At 32.1% G+C, this 19,097-nt stretch overlaps 1 protein-coding gene across 1 annotated transcript in view; it reads left to right on the top strand.

The window, feature by feature from the left end:
* Window positions 1-19,097, top strand: part of LOC129744369 (cystinosin homolog) — a 54,791-nt gene continuing 35,694 nt past the window's right edge. The window contains exons 1-2 of the mRNA XM_055736869.1: window positions 1-340; window positions 1,477-1,490. The gene's annotated coding sequence lies outside the window, so the exon portion shown is untranslated. The remainder of the gene's footprint in view (window positions 341-1,476; window positions 1,491-19,097) is intronic.

Raw genomic sequence — 19,097 nt, forward strand, 5'->3', positions numbered from 1 at the left:
ATGCTGATAACAAAAAACGGGCGTTCAAAACAAAGGCTAGATCAATAAAAGCGATTTTCCCCGGAAATATTCTAGTATTATAGAAGTGAAAAGTTATTGTCTGTTAATTTCCCGTTAACTGATAGGATCGATTCGTGAGGTGATGTATACAGTATTCCGGGAGACGTGAAGAAATTTTAAAAAAAGTTGTGAATCGGCGTCGTCGGTGGATTTCAGACTGCAAAGTTATCGAATACTTTGTAAGGCTTCTTATCGGTGATTTGGTTTTTTTCGGCTTATTGTAGAAAAAATCTTTTAAATTAAGTGAACATAAAGTTGCGGAACAGCTTAACATAAAAAGGTAGGATGTGCCATAATATACAAATACATATTAGAACCTTCAAATTATAATTTAAAATTAATTACACCCAGAGAAATGTCAAGTAATAATTATCAGATTTTAAATATTTTTTTAAAGTTAATAAATGTAAATTTTAATACCATCAGAAGTGTTAAATTTATCACGTACAGTGAAAACTAAGCTCATTTAAATAAAACAAAAAAAAAAACATTATTCAAAAAATCATAAAAAATGTATATATTCAAAAAATTCTTTTAAAGCCAAAAGCGAAACATTTTTTGAAGCAAAGAATGTAGAATTTAGAACAAAAAAATCCCCCTAATGTCATTTGAAGTTTTCATTTGTTTCTCGGCAATTTCTGTTAAACTACAAATTTTTTCGCGCTAATTTAGGTGTAAAATTCTGATTTTTACAATGCTATAGTTAATTTTGTAGTACGATAGCCATTTGATGAGCTTCGAAAAAAACCGTTATGGAAGTTTGGAAACATCGTTTAAATTCGAGTTTTCAAATTACCGTTTAGAATTTTTCCAGATTGGGTATCCAATCCAAAAATAAATGGAAAAAAGTGGCTTGTAATGTATTTACTAATCAATATGTACAAACGTCATTATGTAAATTGATGAAAATTCTTTATTCATATTTTTTTTGTAAGAATTGAAACAACGAAAAAATTAGAAACTTTTTCTCGTGACCTTTTATCTGTCCCTTGGGCTCTGAGGGCATCGAATAATATTTTTTACCCTTTTTTATAAGATAGAATTATACTTATTTTACATGTCAAAACTTTTGTAAATTGTCGAATTTCACAAAATTTCAAATTTGTCGCCATTATTAAATTGAACATTATTGGTAAAATTGTTAAATGGAAATGACCAAAATTGAAAACTAGTCTAAATCATGCGTGCGTTCAAATCGGCTGCACAAATCGGTCATTTTAATCGATTGCTCAAAATGAGGCCTAATTTTCAATGTTCTACTATTCTTCATTCTGACCCTAAGAAACTAGATCCCTTGTACCAGATCAGCAGAATTCGTTCATTTTTGCTTATCTTTCTTTAGAAAAAAAAAACAAACGCACAATTTGCTCGTCAATTAACATAGTTTTTTTTTCTCTTCTCACATGTTTGTTTCAGCTCAGCCAACAAAGGTATTTGCTATCGTTACTATTCGCGTACAAGTGCCCTGAAGCAAGCAACTGAAAAAAGTCTCCAAGAATCGAACAAAAAAATGTGGACCGAAACAAAAATCTGACGCAACAATGTGCCCATTTTGCAGATACGCCTCGATATGATCGACATGAGGGAAGTTAAAGTGCTGACGATGTTGGTGTTGATGATGATAAGCAGCCGAATTTTTCGAAGACCGTTAACAGTTAGAAATTAGGAACGATCAATTAGAACCAACCGGCTAGAACTGGTCCGGAATCTCTTCGTGCATCGTCTGCTAACTGATGATCAGAAGCTTGTTTGCAAATTGAGCCAAATTATGGCCACGACGCACGCGAGAGATGCATCAGTATCGAGTGGTTTTTTTTCTAAAGGGTTCTTAATTGCTAAATTTTAGCAAAGTCACTATGAATTCGCCAATTGAGAGTAGTTTTGTATCTGAGACATGCTAGTCATTCCAGTCGTAAATGTATGTTACTTAATTTATTCTAATCTCGAGCCAAGCGAAGCAATTAGGGTGTATGATCGAGAATGAATTTTCCCTTTCAACGAGTGCAGCTTGGCTAGAAGTGAATCATCATCACTTGTGTCGCGCAGGAAAAATCCTTTCACACGACTTGATCTCGGGAAGATTCCCAGCATACGGAAAACGTGGCCGAGTGTGGCGTGGTACAGTTTTTCATGCGAAATGGCAAACCGACTAATCAACGCACTTAATGGTGCGCGCCAAGCCACGACTCTGGCTCTCTGGTCAAGGGACGAAAATCAACCGAAGTGATTGTTTTTGAGCGCGCCTTGCTTATGTCGATTATGTGAAAGATGATAAAAGTTGTCTCATCAGAGAGAGTGGGAGGAATTTTCTCAAGAGGAATAGTTTGTCTGTTGAAGAAAGTGCAATCGACGTCATCAGCATCCAACATCGGTACCAGAGAGCTGGTCGGTTAGTGGAATACAAAAGGGCTTCTGAACTCGGTTAATCAGAACCTTTCTCTGATGTATACAGATGAGATCTTATTTTATGGAATGGAATAATATATCTAGCATATCAAATACTCGAGGATGATTTGTTAATTGTTGTGCTCCTGTAGTGAAAATTGCAAATATAATGATAATGAAACCTTTTTAAAATAATTTAAGACAAATGGCAAAAGATAGGTAAGTAAAACATATTGAGATTTTTTATGCGAATGAACATTACAAAAAAATTATTACAAAAAAGACAAAAATAACATATATGACAAAAACGGCAAAAAGAACCAAACTGATAAAAATGACACAAATAAAAAGAAATACATGTCGTAAGACGGAATACTATGTAAATAAATAAATAACATGAGTGACAAAAACGACAAGAATGAAAAAATTGCAAAAAAAACAAAAATGACAAAAATGACAAAAATGACAAAAATGACAAAAATGACAAAAATGATAAAAATGACAAAAAATGACAAAAATGACAAAAATGACAAAAATGACAAAAATGACAAATATGACAAAAATGACAAAAATGACAAAAATGACAAAAATGACCAAAATGACAAAAATGACAAAAATGACAAAAATGACAAAAATGACAAAAATGACAAAAATGACAAAAATGACAAAAATGACAAAAATGACAAAAATGACAAAAATGACAAAAATGACAAAAATGACAAAAATGACAAAAATGACAAAAATGACAAAAATGACAAAAATGACAAAAATGACAAAAATGACAAAAATGTCAAAAATTACAAAAATTACAAAAATTACAAAAATTACAAAAATTACAAAAATTACAAAAATTACAAAAATTACAAAAATTATAAAAATTACAAAAATTACAAAAATTACAAAAATTACAAAAATTACAAAAATTACAAAAATTACAAAAATTACAAAAATTACAAAAATTACAAAAATTACAAAAATTACAAAAATTACAAAAATTACAAAAATTACAAAAATTACAAAAATTACAAAAATTACAAAAATTACAAAAATTACAAAAATTACAAAAATTACAAAAATTACAAAAATTACAAAAATTACAAAAATTACAAAAATTACAAGAATTACAAAAATTACAAAAATTACAAAAATTACAAAAATTACAAAAATTACAAAAATTACAAAAATTACAAAAATTACAAAAATGACAAAAATGACAAAAATGACAGAAAAGGACAGAAAAGAAAAAAATGACAAAAATGATAAAAATGACAAAAATTACTAAATTGATAAAAATGTAAAAATGACAAAAATGACGAAAGTGACGAAAATGACAATAATGACAAAAATGACGAAAATGACAAAAATGACAAAAATGACAAAAATGACAAAATTAATAAAAATGACAAAAAAAATCAAAAAGATAAAAATGAATAAAAAAGACATAAAAATTCCAAAATGATAAAAATGACAAAAATTACTAAATTGATAAAAATGTAAAAATGACAAAAATGACGAAAATGACGAAAATGACAAAAATGACAAAAATGACGAAAATGACAAAAATGACAAAAATGACAAAATTAATAAAAATGACAAAAAAAAATCAAAAAAGATAAAAATGAATAAAAAAGACATAAAAATTCCAAAATGACAAAAATGACAAAAATGACAAAAATGACAAAAATGACAAAAATGACAAAAATGACAAAAATGACAAAAATGACAAAAATGACAAAAATGACAAAAATGACAAAAATGACAAAAATGACAAAAATGACAAAAATGACAAAAATGACAAAAATGACAAAAATGACAAAAATGACAAAAATGACAAAAATGACAAAAATGACAAAAATGACAAAAATGACAAAAATGACAAAAATGACAAAAATGACAAAAATGACAAAAATGACAAAAATGACAAAAATGACAAAAATGACAAAAATGACAAAAATGACAAAAATGAAAAAAAATGACAAAAATGACAAAAATGACAAAAATCACGAAAATGACAAAAATGACAAAAATGTCAAAAATGACACAAATGGCACAAATGGCAAAATTGACAAAAATGACAAACTTGACAAAATTGATAAAAATGACAAAAAAAAATCAAAAAGACAAAAATGAATAAAAAGACATAAAAAATCCAAAATGACAATAATGACAAAAATGACAGAAATGACAAAAATGACAAAAATGACAAAAATGACAAAAATGCCAAAAATGACAAAAATGCCAAAAATGCCAAAAATGCCAAAAATGACAAAAATGTCAAAAATGACAAAAATGACAAACATGACAAAAATGACAAAAATAACAAAAATGACAAAAATGACAAATATGCCATAAATGACAAAAAAGACAAAAATGGCAAAAATGACAAAAATGACAAAAATGACAAAAAAGACAAAAATGACAGAAATGACAAAAATGACAAAAATGACAAATATGACAAAAATGACAAATATGACAAAAATGACGAAAATGACAGAGATGACAGAAATGACATAAACTGATGAAAATTTAGGCAAAAGATAAGTATTACATGTTCCGAAAAGTTAATCTTTTGTGAGTGAGCTCGATTCCAATTCTCATTAAATTCAATTGTGACCCTGAAACTCGATTAAATTCCAATATGTTATTTCGTTATTAGACATTCGTGAGGTAATCACTGATTTAGTTACCGTTTTTTCGATTGCAAATCACGATTACAAGAAGAAAATGAAAAAAAAACGAATGATAGATGTACAATAATGCACATGTCGTGACATCATGGCGAACAATAAAAGACAGGAAAAAAACTGGTCAGAAATTTTCCTTATCGAAAGCCTCTGACATCGTGAGGTGGGTTATCCTTCAATTTTTGTTGTTCATAGCTAGTCTCGTTTCCCAGTGTCTTTGATAAGAAGTTATATCTTAGCTGTAGGTAGATATCTATCTAGTTCTTCATGAACCGTTGCTGGTGGTGAGATTTCTGCTATCAGTTGCCGTTCGTTTTACATAAGAAAAGTTTCGGGTATCGGAAATGTTGGAAATTTGGAAGCAAAAAAAAAAAGGTATCGAAAACCCCCATCGACCGGTTGGAGACTTTCAGTTATCAGGAAAACGTCAAATTAATCAGCTGGTTTTTAAGGTTCCGTTTGCTGTGCTTAGTTACTAAATTATTCCTAGAAAAAATATTGCAGAAAGCGTACTGCAGAAGTCTATCTTAGGATATTTTAAGGAGGATCTTCGTTCGCAAAAGATTTTTTAGTGTATTTTAGTATCGGTAAGTTTGAAATTGTTTGGTGATCTGTTTTAAGCCACGTGATCAATATTTTTTCACCTTCATTCAGTACTTAAAAAAAGGCAAATTTTCTTCATAATTGGATTAAAAAATGTGGTTTTAAATTAAGGATTCTCCTTGTTTTTCCTTTACCAACATAGCCAAAACATATAAGCATCCTGGAAAATGAAAGACTTGCGTCTTCATTTTTCTTTTAAACTTAATCTCTGTTACATTGAAACAGGCATTTCAGAGCTTGTGAAACCTAGAACTGGTCACGGATTCGAATCCGTTCGTCTTTAGTTTGCAGGAGCAGGGCTGATGTTGTTTTGATACTGGGACCAATTCCAACCGAAACTTCTGAAGCCGTTTTGCCGCTTCTTTCCGGTCTTTCCGGTGTATGAAATATCCACCTGATTTTCCCATTTGATACAGCACACTTCACAATTAGTTCACAATATTCACATTTGCAGTTTTAATCAGTTTTTTTGCAAGGATTTTCATCCGTTTGGATGATTCATCCCGACTTCGTCCGTGTCTAGTGTTTTTTTATAAAGAAAGAAAAAAGTAGGGAAATGATATCGGGCGTTTTCATGTTTTTGATAGGAAAGATGAGGATAGATTCACACACAAGATTTAAATTTGGTAGATTAGACCGGTTTTCAATTGGAAAGAACCTCCCGAAGGCTTATGCCTTCCTTATGACATGAAAAGGAGATGGGAGGATCCTTTCGATCCATTAGGTAGCTGTGGGTAAGGAGAGTGTGCCCAATGCGTAGCCGTGTTAGAGCGTGGCGTTCCCTGGGGTTGGGACGATCTACCCATCTTAGGGTGCTGTTTTTAGAGCTTCATCTGAGATGCTCGATACCCAGGGATGTTTTAAGTTGCCGGCGAGGCCGCATTAATAACGCTGGTAGAATCGGTGAAGATAACGTGGAGCCCAACTTCTGGATTCAAGTTTAGTAAAGCGTTAAGTAGGGCGTAGGCCTCGGCGCTGAACACCTAACAGTCTGTTATGGATCCATCTGTGAAAACATGAATATGAGAGCAGTATTTTTGTTCAACAAGAGATCAAAAGTGAGGTAGCAAAATTTGGGCGGTTGGCCAGCTTTCACTTTTTTCAGGAGACTTAAGTCGATTGATGGATTTTTATCGAACCAGTAACGGAATCTTGTAGAAAAGCTATAGGCATCTAGAAGGGATACGAGAATCAGTAAGCTCTTGGAGTAATAGATTGGTACGGATTACAATGCAGGCATTTTCAGAGCCTCCCAAGGCTAACCATCGCAAAGACTTCGAGGACAGGTGTTGAGCAATAAGGAATTTGAAGGGCATTTGGCCACTTTCAGCCATTAGCGATAGTATAGGACTGGTTTTGAAGATGTATCCAATGGTTCGTAAGCACTCATCATTTTACAGGGATTCAAGTTTTTTAAAAAGAGTTTCTTCAGTTCTACTGATAAATCTCAAACCGTACAGAGAGGCAGGTAACAGCTAACCATGAACAAAGCGGAAGAGAGGTTCACGATGGGCTAGGCTGGTTTTATTGCTAAGGAGGATGTTCATTTTGTTGAGGGTAGCTTTAAGAACAGGGTTCAAATGACATTTAAAATTGAGCTTATCATCTGTCCAGACACCTAGTAATCTAAATGAGTGAACTAGTGGAATCGGTTGACTATTTAAGGTTAACGGAGGTAATTTGTAGAATTTTTTCGGTCTGGGCCGAGGTGACTCAATTTAGATTTTGTTGGGGAGAAATTTAAACCAGCTTAAGGCGCCCAGGCCGCAATACCATTTAGGGCTGTTTGGAGTCTTTTACGAGCCAGACGGGCAAACGGGGAGATGAAAATAAGGAGGATATCACCAGCATAGATAAGGGTGTTGATGTTACTTGGGATGAGTTGAAAAATGGAGTTGATAGCTATCAGGAATAGGGTTTGGGCAATTACAGATCCCTAAGGATCTAGGGCTAGATCGATATCCATCGATTTGTACCTGTATCGGTCGGTTGGAAAGAAGCTTCGTATGTAGTGGATCATGTTCCCTTTCACGTCCCAGCTGATATGGTTATTGTAGTTCGGTCGACTTTATCGAACGCTTTGGCTAGATCGAGGAAGAGAACTTCGATATGCCGGTTTTCATTATGGGATTCGTCCAGGAGGGTTTCAAGGTTGCCAAAGAAATCATCGGTTGATCGACCAGGGAGGAAGGCATATTGCCTTGGATCGAGACGGTTCTCTTGATCCAGAAGAGCTTGTAGCCGGCGATTTACTAGTTTCTCCATTATTTTTCTGGAACAGTTAAGAAGGGTTATGGGGCGATAATTATCCACGTGATGGTTGGTTACTTTGGGTTTCGGGATAGGAATTTCAAGGCCCACTTTCCGTTCGTCGGGTATAAAACCTTCATTTCAAATTTTGTTAATTATTTGGAGCAAAACCAATTTGGCAGAGAGAGAGAAAGGTTTCTATAGAAGGGGTACCCCAGGTCGTCTGGACCAGCTGAATTTCCCTGACTTTGTGTAGAACAAACTCAAGTTCATCCAACTTGAAGTCGGTATTGTAGGGTAGTAAATTGTTGAAGGAACTATCTTGGTTAGTAGACGAGTCAGGGAAAGAAGAAGATTCAGTGTTTGTAGAGGAGATAGAGGAGAAGTGATATCAAAAGTTTTCAGCTATTTGAGATGGATCACTTATATATTGCTGGTTGATCAACATGTGATAGGAATTTTTGCGGGTTTGTCCATTTAGAACACGAATTTTGTCCCAGACTACTTTAGTGGGATGGATTCAAGATGTATTTCTTCGGTAAATTTTTCCCAGCTATCACGTTTGGCTTTTTGGACGGCAAATTACACGCAGATCTAGCTACTTTATACAGTTCGAGGGCGGAATACTTTCTGGGATCATCATTTGGAATTCTTCTGAAAGCTCTCAATCTCTTTCATCTAAGTTTTACAGCGTCTCGGACATTGGAGTTCCACCATAGAACTGCTGTTTTCCCAGGGACCCCTTTGGTTTAAGGGATACTGTTTTTTGCGGCTGTATGCAATATTTTGGTAAAGACGGAAATAGTTGAGGGTTTTTCAAGTAGGATAAGGTCGTCAACCTCATTTTAAGAGTTGTACCAATCTTCGTTAAATTTCCATCGGGGACGAGCAGAAACCTCAGGATTGGAATGTTCTACCTTGATAAGTAACGGGAAATGAACTACCATATGAGTCGTCTAACAATTGCCAAGCAAATTTAGAACTAAGTTCCCATGAGACAAGACAGACATGTTTCCCGTAGCTGGGTCCATTCGGGTGGGTAAGCTATTGTTGAGGATAGTTAGGTTATGGGAGAGAATGAGTTCTTCCAATTTGAACCCTTATTTGTAGTGTGATTGCTTCCCGAACTGGTACAGTGAGCATTCAGATCGCCCATAATTTTAAAAGGGGCAGGGATTTGAGGGAGTAGATCGTCTAGTTTGTTTCTAAAATCCATGAAGGGCATTCGCGGTGGAATATATAAAGAGACAACAGTTATGTATGTTGAAAGGGTGATATATTTTGGCACAAATAACGTAGAGAGTTGAATCGACTCTCACAAGATCGTATGGTTTGTTCGCTTTAATAGCAATTCCTGCGCCTTGTTTGATGTTCGAAGTCGAGTCAGAAACGGTGTGGAGATGATAATTTTTAATCAAATTTTAGGGAGGAGATGAATTGGTGAGAATATCTTGAATGGCAAAAACAGATGGAGAGTATTTGGATAGAATGTGCTGAATGTCGAGGAGTCTCACTAGTAGACCCCTGGTATTCCACTGAATTGCGAAGTTCAATGGTTGTTTTCGTGTTGAGAAAGGTTAGGGCGGATTGCTGGGGAAATTAATGGGGTTGATTTGATTTATTGTGTCCATTTTTGAAGGGTGATTTGACTTACCGAAAGGGTTTGGTGGAGTTGTCTGGGAGTGGGTTACCTGGTGTTGCGTTGTTCTGGTCGTTTGGAGGGGACACTCTTTTCTTTTTAGGGCCTATTGTCTTGTTGTTGGTTGGTGATTGTTCCCCGGATGATCAACTGTTGTGATTTCGTTTTGGTGTTGATTGGGATGAAGATTGGCTCGAAACACTGATCATTGTTCAGTCCGACTCGACACCGGAACTTGACTCGTTTTTCCCTTCCAACTCCTGAAAGTTTGATGATTTGGGCTTGCAATTGAATTATGGAATCTTTATCGTCCAACGGCAGCTGGGAGCGGTTGGCCTCCAGTCTCTGTTGAACCTTGCTGGAGGGCTCCTACGATGGCGCCTTGGGGAAGATGAAGTTCGAGAACGGTACTCTATCACGGCGGCGGATTGGTAAATTCCCAAATCCACACGGATGCGAACAATCTCTTGTTCCTTCTTTTGTATTGGTCAGGATCGGTTGTTTGCAGCATGGGGACCGTTACAGTTGATGCAGTGCGGTAGTTTGTCACATTTTGAGTGGGCATTGGGTTCCTCGCAAGTAAGACAAACTTGAATTTGTTGGCAGCGCAGCTTAGTATGTCCATACTTGCCGGTGGTGGGGAAGCTGATCCTTTGATAGTCAGCACCATGGTATCTGTTGGTTCCTCCTTGCAGTTAATTTTTCGGATAAACCGGTAGACTTTTGTCACGCTTCGGTCAGCCACCAAATATTGTTGTAACTCCTCGTCGCGAAGGCTAGCAACATCTCGGCAGGTGCAGGGGGCGACGCATTGGGAGACGCTGAGCGAGGGGTGGTCGGTGATAGTAACAGGGGTATTACCAAGAAGAAGGGACAGTTTTTTCAGCTTGTTGGCTTGATCCTGGCTCCTAACCTTCAGAAGGTAGAAGTTACCGCCATCGGTGGGCACCATCTATTTTACCAACGGCTTGGTCGATCGTTTTGGTAATAATTAATGGGTTTGGTAATTTTGCAACGGAATTCAGCTTTATTACCAAAAACTAGATTTCTTCAAATAATCCTTTTGGGTCTATCCATACAGGCCCCGTTCTTCTGTTGAATGAACCCGGTGGTCCGGTTTGACTTCCCCAGGAAGGAATAGAATGGCACAGCTACCACAAATAACTATAGATTGTCAAATAACTATAGATTGTCAAATAACTATAGATTGTAAAATAACTATATTTTTAATCAGATGGATTCCAATTGTATTTATATATTTTTTTTTACACTGTAAAACACTTAACCTACGGAGCGAAAATTTTGGTGTCTTCACAAGGCAAAGCCTACTTGAATTCTTTCTCTGAAAGAATCAGAATCCAATTATAAATTACAAACTCAAGTTAGTGAACTACCGTTCCAGATTTTACTTTGAAAATTTTACAACTGTTGAACAGTCTACGCCTACTTCAATTGAGACAAATTTTTTGCACAGAAGCCTTACAAATAAAGTCCTGTGCATTGAAATTGTTTTTTTTACCTCTCATCATTGCACCTAGTCGCCCCAAGTGCACCCAAGAAGATAAAAAAAGAAAGTGTAAACGTAATCTGATATCACCTGGCAATAGTCGAATGACGGAAGGGCTCCCCAATGTGTATCGGATGGAGCTGACTCTTTTGAATGAACCCTTTTTTTCCCCTGAATGGGGAAGACCCCAAAGTTAAGCTAACTATTCGTTGAACGCCTCGTCTAAATATTAATTTTACAGATTTAGAAACGTTCTTTATTATTCTTCAAATAAAAAAAAAAATACTTCCAAGTTTATTGTTTTTTTTCAACATTTTAAGATTTTTTTAATTTTTTTTTTACAAACAATTAAAAAAATGTACCTTTCTAACCTCTCACAAAAAAGCGCTGGCATTTACCTGTTCAAGTTATACTATGGATACCAGAAACTAAAACTGGCACCGCACCGGTGTGGTTTTCCCATGCGTCTGGATGTTATTTCAAACTTTAAATCGGATTCGGAAGAGTTACGCGTAATTGAACAGTGTACTAGTTTTGCAGTTTGCGGCTTCCATTAGTTTCAATTTCTTTGCGTTTATTTGACAGACGTACGTAACATACTCCATTTACTCCATGTATGTAATAAGAAAGAGCAACGGAATGGCAAGAAAGTGGGACAATGCGCACGAATACCGATTGCATAATTCTCCTAGGACAGGCAACTGTTCTAAACTGTATCAGGGTTCTCCATGTTTATGTTCCTACAGCAAATTAAATGTTCAACTGAGAAATTTTAACTTTAAGATCCACCCAACAGTTTTTGTCTACTGTCCTCCACTATTAAATGTTCACGTGAAATTAGCAAACCGGCAAATGCTGCCATCAATCATATCAGCCGCAGTTCTTCGGCCGCCGCCGGTCGTTCCTTCCATTGAGCGTTCTAATCGTGCCCAAGTCGAGTGATTCGTCGTACGGAGCTCTCTCTCTCTCTCTCTCGTTCTAAGTAGGGTATCAATCAAGTCTCTTGAGCTAAACGCTCTCTGAACCAGAACTCTCTGCCTGGCACTTCTTTTTTATGGTCGCTGTGATTCGGTACAAAAAAGTGGCATAGCTGGGTCGTTTTAAGATTTTTGTTGAAAAATTCAAATTTTCCTAGATACACACGCCCAATTCGGGATCTGCTCCAATCATGACATGTTGGTATTTGCACGTATTTGGCATTTTTTGTAATATTTGTCTTTTTTTCATTTTTGTCATTTTTGTTATTTTTGTAATTTTTAGCCTTTTTGTATTTTTTTTCGTTTTTCTTCATTTTTTTTATATTTGTCATGTTTTTAATTGTTTAAATTTTTTTTTTCATTTTTGTCATATTTGTCACTTTTGTCATTTTGGTCATTTTTGTCATTTTGGTCATTTTGGCCATTTTGATCATTTTTGTCATATTGGTCATTTTTGTCATTTTTGATCATTTTTGTCGTTTTTGTTATTTTTCTCATTTTGCCATAATTGTCGTTCAAGCCATTTTTTCATTTTCGAAATTTTTATTTTTTCATTTTGTTGTTTTTGTTTTTTTTTTACTTTTTTTTTCAATATTGTGATTTTTGTCATTTTTTGATATTCTTGTCGTTTTTGTTCTTATTGAAAATTTATAATTTATGTAAATTTTTCTTGTTTTTCGTCATAATTGCCGTTAGTGCTTTTTTTTTAAATTTTTGTCATTTATGTCATTTTTGTCGTTTTTGTATTTTATTTTAATTTTTTTTATGTTTGTCATTTTTGCAATTTTTTATTTTTTTGTAAATTGTGCATGTTTGTCATTTTTGTCAATTTTTTTAAAATTTTCATCATATTTGTCATTTTTTCGGCTACGTCAGTTTTGTCGTTCCTGATTGTTTTGCCATTTTTCAAGAGTTAAAGGTTCAAGGCCTGCAAGTTCATGAACTAAAAAAAAGTCGAGAGATAAAAATAGGAAGCAGATTAAGAAAATTTTAGTCCTAAAATTTTCATCAACGAAAAAATTAAATCCAATCGTTGCACAGCTCGATTGAAGAGATTCTCGAAATGCAGAGAAGGAAGCGAATGTGGTTGAGTACAGTTGAATATCAATTCAATTCTGGAAAATCGTTTATAAACCAATCTCCATGTTCATTTAGCTACTATCTTCAGAGTTTACCAATGCTAGTCGAACTGTGATGCTGCTACGTCAGCTTAAAATGTGTCGTAGGCCAATGTTCTATCTCAAAACATTCAATGGTTTCGATTTTTCCTTTCTAAAGCGGTGTAGCCGACCGCAGCCTGCGGTGATGATGATTCCAGGCATCATAAATCCGTCAAAATACGAAAGCAGCGACATTTTTTTTGGTTCCAAACAACTGGATTCATTATAAGGGTTGTAGCTATTTTATGATTATGATTATGACACAGAGTTCTATCTATAGCACATTTCTTATTACCCGGATACGGTTAGTTTTGCTTTGAGTGTCCACTTCAGTAAAAAATCTCCGTTGCAAAATTTCAGCTCAATCGGACTTTATCTATTTTTGACTTTCAAAACTAGAGAAATAAATATTTTATTTTACATGTTAGATCTGGTGTTCCTGCGAATAAAAATTACTTTCATCGAAAATACTTGCTGAAACGTTTGGAACTTCAGTAAATTTATACGGAAGTTGTAGAATGATGAATCACATGACGTAAATGGCAAAAATTACACAAATTAGAAACATAACAAAAATGACAAAAATTAGAAACATTTCATGACACTTTTGACAAAAATTTAAAAAAAATGAGAAAAATGACAAAATCAACAAACTGACAAAAATGACAAAAATTTCAAAAATTATAAAAATGACGAAATTGAAAGAAATGACTCAAATTACAAAAAAATCAAAAAAAAAACAATCAAAAATACAAAACAGGTTAAAATCACAAAAAAAGGCAGAAAAGACAGAAAATGCCAAAAGTGACAAAAATGACAAAAATGGAAAAAATACAAAAAAAAAAGAAAAAAAATGCCAAAAATGACAAAAATTGCAAAAATGACAAAAACGACAAAAGTGACAAAAAACACAAAAATCATGAAAATTACAAAAATTTCAAGAACCTTTTTCAATTTCTATAAAAATTATAAAAATGACAAAATTGACAAAATGACAAAAATAACAAAAAATGTCAAAAATTCCAAAAAAACTACAAAAAATTACAAAAACAACAAAAATAACAGAAATTTCTAAAATTACAAAAATTATAAAAATGCACGGTGTGCCAAAATACGTTATTAAAAATAAAAAATGACCACTAAAACGGCACTCGACATTCGGAAGATATAGTATTCAGGCATCTATCCTGAAAATTTGGAAATGTTTCATCGGGCTCTTTTGAAATTAGAGCGATTTTAAATTTTAAGTCAATTTTCATTAGATTTCCAATGAGGTTTTTCGACCTTATGTTCTATGACCATGGATTTTTCTGACTACACATATTTTATGACAATCACCCAGTTCAATGACTTTATAGAAAATTTTATACCCGACAACTTTGTGGAAGATCTGTAAAAGATTTGAGTTGATCCTGAAAAGTTATTGGCAATTTTCTAAAACTTTATTAGACTGATTGAAATTTGTTCATGTTTCTTAAGTTTTTTTTTCAATTTCGCTTCACTAAAAAGCGAATATCTTTCCAGGCGTAGTTTGAATCGTTATTGGGTCTTCAACCTCTTTTTTCGTGCTTAAAATGTGCTTAGTCGAACGAGGTAAATAGCGTTATATTGGCTTTAAAATAGACATTTTCGATTACCTTCTTGGATTCAACAATAAAAATAAACGATATTTTTTATTTAAAATTAAAAATCAACACAGATGACCACTGTTATAGTCCACTACAGCATTTAAGAGATGATCATAGTACAACTTCGATGTATCAGGGGTTTGATATCGTTTCCACGTTTCTGAAAAATCATGATGAACACTCTCCGAGGCTTGCTCTCCGAATACACCCAGCGATTTTCCGGTGTATTCGCAAAAATCTTTTACATGGAATCGTAGAATGTGGAATTTGGAAGTGTTTGGCAGTTTAAGATTCTCCCACACTGTAGAAAACTCATCAATGAGTGATGGAATCTAAGTTTTCCTTTAAGCATGCCTTGTAAATCTCCTGGAACAGCTTCAGTGCCTGCGATGTCGGTATTTTTACAGTTTTAATTGTTTTTTTAAATTTATCTGTTTTACTCACCTTTGAATGTTCTTGCAAGTTTTAGAAAATTGCCAATAACTTTTCAGGATCAACTCAAATCTTTTTCCGGTCTTCCACAAAGTTTTCGGGCAGAAAATTTTCTATAAAGTCATTGAACTGGGTGATTGTCATAAAATATGTGTGGTCAGAAAAATCCATGGTCATAAAACATAAGGTCGAAAAACCCCATTAGAAATCTAATGCAAATTGACTTAGAATTTAAAATCGCTCTAATTTCAAAAAAGCCCGATGAAACATTTCCAAATTTTCAGGATAGATGCCTGAATACTATATCTTTCGAATGTCAAGTGCCGGTTTGGTGGTTATTTTTTATTTTTAATAATGTATTTTGGCACACCGTGAATGACGAAATTTAAAAAATGACAAAAACTACAAAAAATTACAAAAATAACAAAAATGACAAAAAATGGAAAAAAAATACAAAAAAAATCAAAAATGACAAAAATGACAAAAATGACAAAAATGACAAAAATGACAAAAATGACAAAAATGACAAAAATGACAAAAATGACAAAAAATGACAAAAATGACAAAAATGACAAAAATGACAAAAATGACAAAAATGACAAAAATGACAAAAATGACAAAAATGACAAAAATGACAAAAATGACAAAAATGACAAAAATGACAAAAATGACAAAAATGACAAAAATGACAAAAATGACAAAAATGACAAAAATGACAAAAATGACAAAAATGACAAAAATGATAAAAATGACAAAAATGACAAAAATGATAAAAATGACAAAAATGACAAAAATGACAAAAATGACAAAAAACACAAAAAACACAAAAAACACAAAAATGTTAAAATTGACAAAAATTACAAAAATGACAAAAATTATAATTGTAATTTTTGTCATTTTTGTCGTTTTTGTCATTTTTGTCAATTTTGTCATTTTTGTCATTTTTGTCATTTTTGTCATTTTTGTCATTTTTGTCATTTTTGTCATTTTTGTCATTTTTGTCATTTTTGTCATTTTTGTCATTTTTGACATTTTTATCATTTTTTCCATTGTTGCCATTTTTATCATTTTTTTTCATTTTTGTCATTTTTGTCATTTTTGTCATTTTGTCATTTTTGTCATTTTTGTCATTTTTGTCATTTTTGTCATTTTTGTCATTTTTGTCATTTTTGTCATTTTTGTCATTTTTGTCATTTTTGTCATTTTTGTCATTTTTGTCATTTTTGTCATTTTTGTCATTTTTGTCATTTTTGTCATTTTTGTCATTTTTGTCATTTTTGTCATTTTTGTCATTTTTGTCATTTTTGTCATTTTTGCCATTTTTGTCATTTTTGTCATTTTTGTCAATTTTTAAATTTTGTCAATTTTGTTAATTTGGTCAATTTTGTCAATTTTGTCAATTTTGTCAATTTTGTCAAATTTGTCAATTTTGTCAATTTTGTCAAATTTGTCAATTTTGTTAATTTTGTAATTTTTGTCATTTTTATTATTTTTTTTATTTTTGTCATTTGGCCACTTTTTGTGATTTTTGTCATTTTTGTTTTTGTTATCATTTTTGTCATTTTTGTCACTTATGTTATTTTGTCAATTTTGTCAATTTTGTCAATTTTGTCAATTTTGTCAATTTTGTCAATTTTCTTAATTTTGTCAATTTTGTCAATTTAGTCGGTTTTGTCAATTTTGTCAATTATGTCAATTTTGTTAATTTTGTCAATTTTGTCAATTTTGTAAATTTTGTCAATTTAGTCAATTGGTCAATTTTTTCATTTTTGTTATTTTTTCATTTTTGTCATTTTTGTCATTTTTGTCATTTTTGTCAATTTTGTCAATTTTGTCAATTTTTTCAATTTTTCCAATTTGGTCAATTTTGTCAATTTTTAAATTTCGTCAATTTTGTATTTTTTGTGATTTTTGTCATTTTTGTCATTTTTGTCATTTTTGTCATTTTTGTCATTTTTGTCATTTTTGTCATTTTTGTCATTTTTGTCATTTTTGTCATTTTTGTCATTTTTGTCATTTTTGTCATTTTTGTCAATTTTGTCAATTTTGTTAATTTGGTCAATTTTGTCAATTTTGTCAATTTTGTCAATTTTGTCATTTGGGTTATTTTTTCATTGTTGTCATTTTTATTAATTTTTTCATTTTTTTCATTTTTGCCACTTTTTGTGATTTTTGTCATTTTTGTTTTTGTTATCATTTTGGTCACTTTTGTCATTTTTGTCACTTTTGTCATTTTTGTCAATTTTGTCAATTTTGTCAATTTCGTCAATTTTGTCAATTTTTTCATTTTTTTCATTTTTTTCAATTTTTTCAATGTTGTCAATTTTGTCAATTTTGTCATCTTTGTTAATTTGGTCAATTTTGTCAAATTTGTCAATTTTGTCATTTTTTTTATTTTTTCATTGTTGTCATTTTTGTTAATTTTTTCATTTTCGTCATTTGGCACTTTTTGTATTTTTTGCCATTTTTGTTTTTGTTTACATTTTTCTCATTTTTGTCATTTTGGTCACTTTTGTCATTTTTGTCAATTTTGTCATTTTTGTCAATTTTGTCATTTTTGTTATTTTTTCATTGTTGTCATTTTTATTAATTTTTTCATTTTTGTCAGTTTTGCCACTTTTTGTGATTTTTGTCATTTTTGTTTTTGTTATCAATTTTGTCATTTTTGTCACTTTTGTCATTTTGGTCACTTTTGTCAATTTGGTCATCTTGGTCATTTTTGTCATTTTTGTCATTTTTGTAATTTTTGTCATTTTTGTCATTTTTGTCATTTTTGTCAATTTCGTCAATTTTGTCATTTTTGTTATTTTTCATTGTTGTCATTTTTATTATTTTTTTCATTTCTGTCATTTTTGCCACTTTTTGTGATTTTTGTCATTTTTATTTTTGTTGTCAGTTTTGTCACTTTTGTCATTTTTGTCATTTTTGTCATTTTTGTCATTTTGTCATTTTTGTCATTTTTGTCATTTTTGTCATTTTTGTCATTTTTGTCATTTTTGTCATTTTTGTTAGTTTTGTTTTTTTTTTATAAAGTTTATAATTTTATTTATTTTTGTCATCTCTGTCATTTCTGTCATTTTTGTAGTTTTTGTCATTTTTTTCATTTTTTTCATTCTTGTCATTTTTATCTTTTTTATCATTTTTGTCATTTTTGTCGTTTTTGTAATTTTTGTCATTTTTTGTATTTGTTGTAATTGTTGTCATTTTTGTCTTTTTTTTTATCATTTTTGTCTTTTTTTATCATTTTTGTAATATTTTGCATTTTTTTTTACTTTTATTAGAGACTTTTTAATCACTGAGTGCTCATTCGAGTCTATTATTTTTCATTTTTGTAATTTTTGTCATTTTTTCATTTTGTCATTTTGTTATTTTTGTTATTTTTTTTCCTTTTTGTTTTTATAATTTTTGTCAGTTTTATTTTATTTTTATTTTGGTAGTATTGTAAATTTTGTAATTTTGTTAATTTTGTTATTTTTACATTTCTGTCGTTTTTGTAATTTTTGCAATTTTTGATGTTTTTTCATTTTTGACACTTTTGTCATTTTTATGGCAAAAACGGCTTTTATTACAAAAATGGCACAATCGACAAAAATTTTAAATTGCACACCCTTATTTTTGGACCGAGATTCCCTTCCAGTTGTAGACTCCTACTCGGCCAGAAGTCGGTCCAATAGTAAGAGCCCTTGTCGAAGTTATGGTCCGCTCCCTGTTCAGTTATTTAGTAGTTAGTTAGTGACTGATATCTGGGCAGCACGAGCAGCTGATTAATGGC

Source organism: Uranotaenia lowii, chromosome 1 (genome assembly GCF_029784155.1).
Source record: "Uranotaenia lowii strain MFRU-FL chromosome 1, ASM2978415v1, whole genome shotgun sequence".
Taxonomy (NCBI): Eukaryota; Metazoa; Arthropoda; class Insecta; order Diptera; family Culicidae; genus Uranotaenia; species Uranotaenia lowii.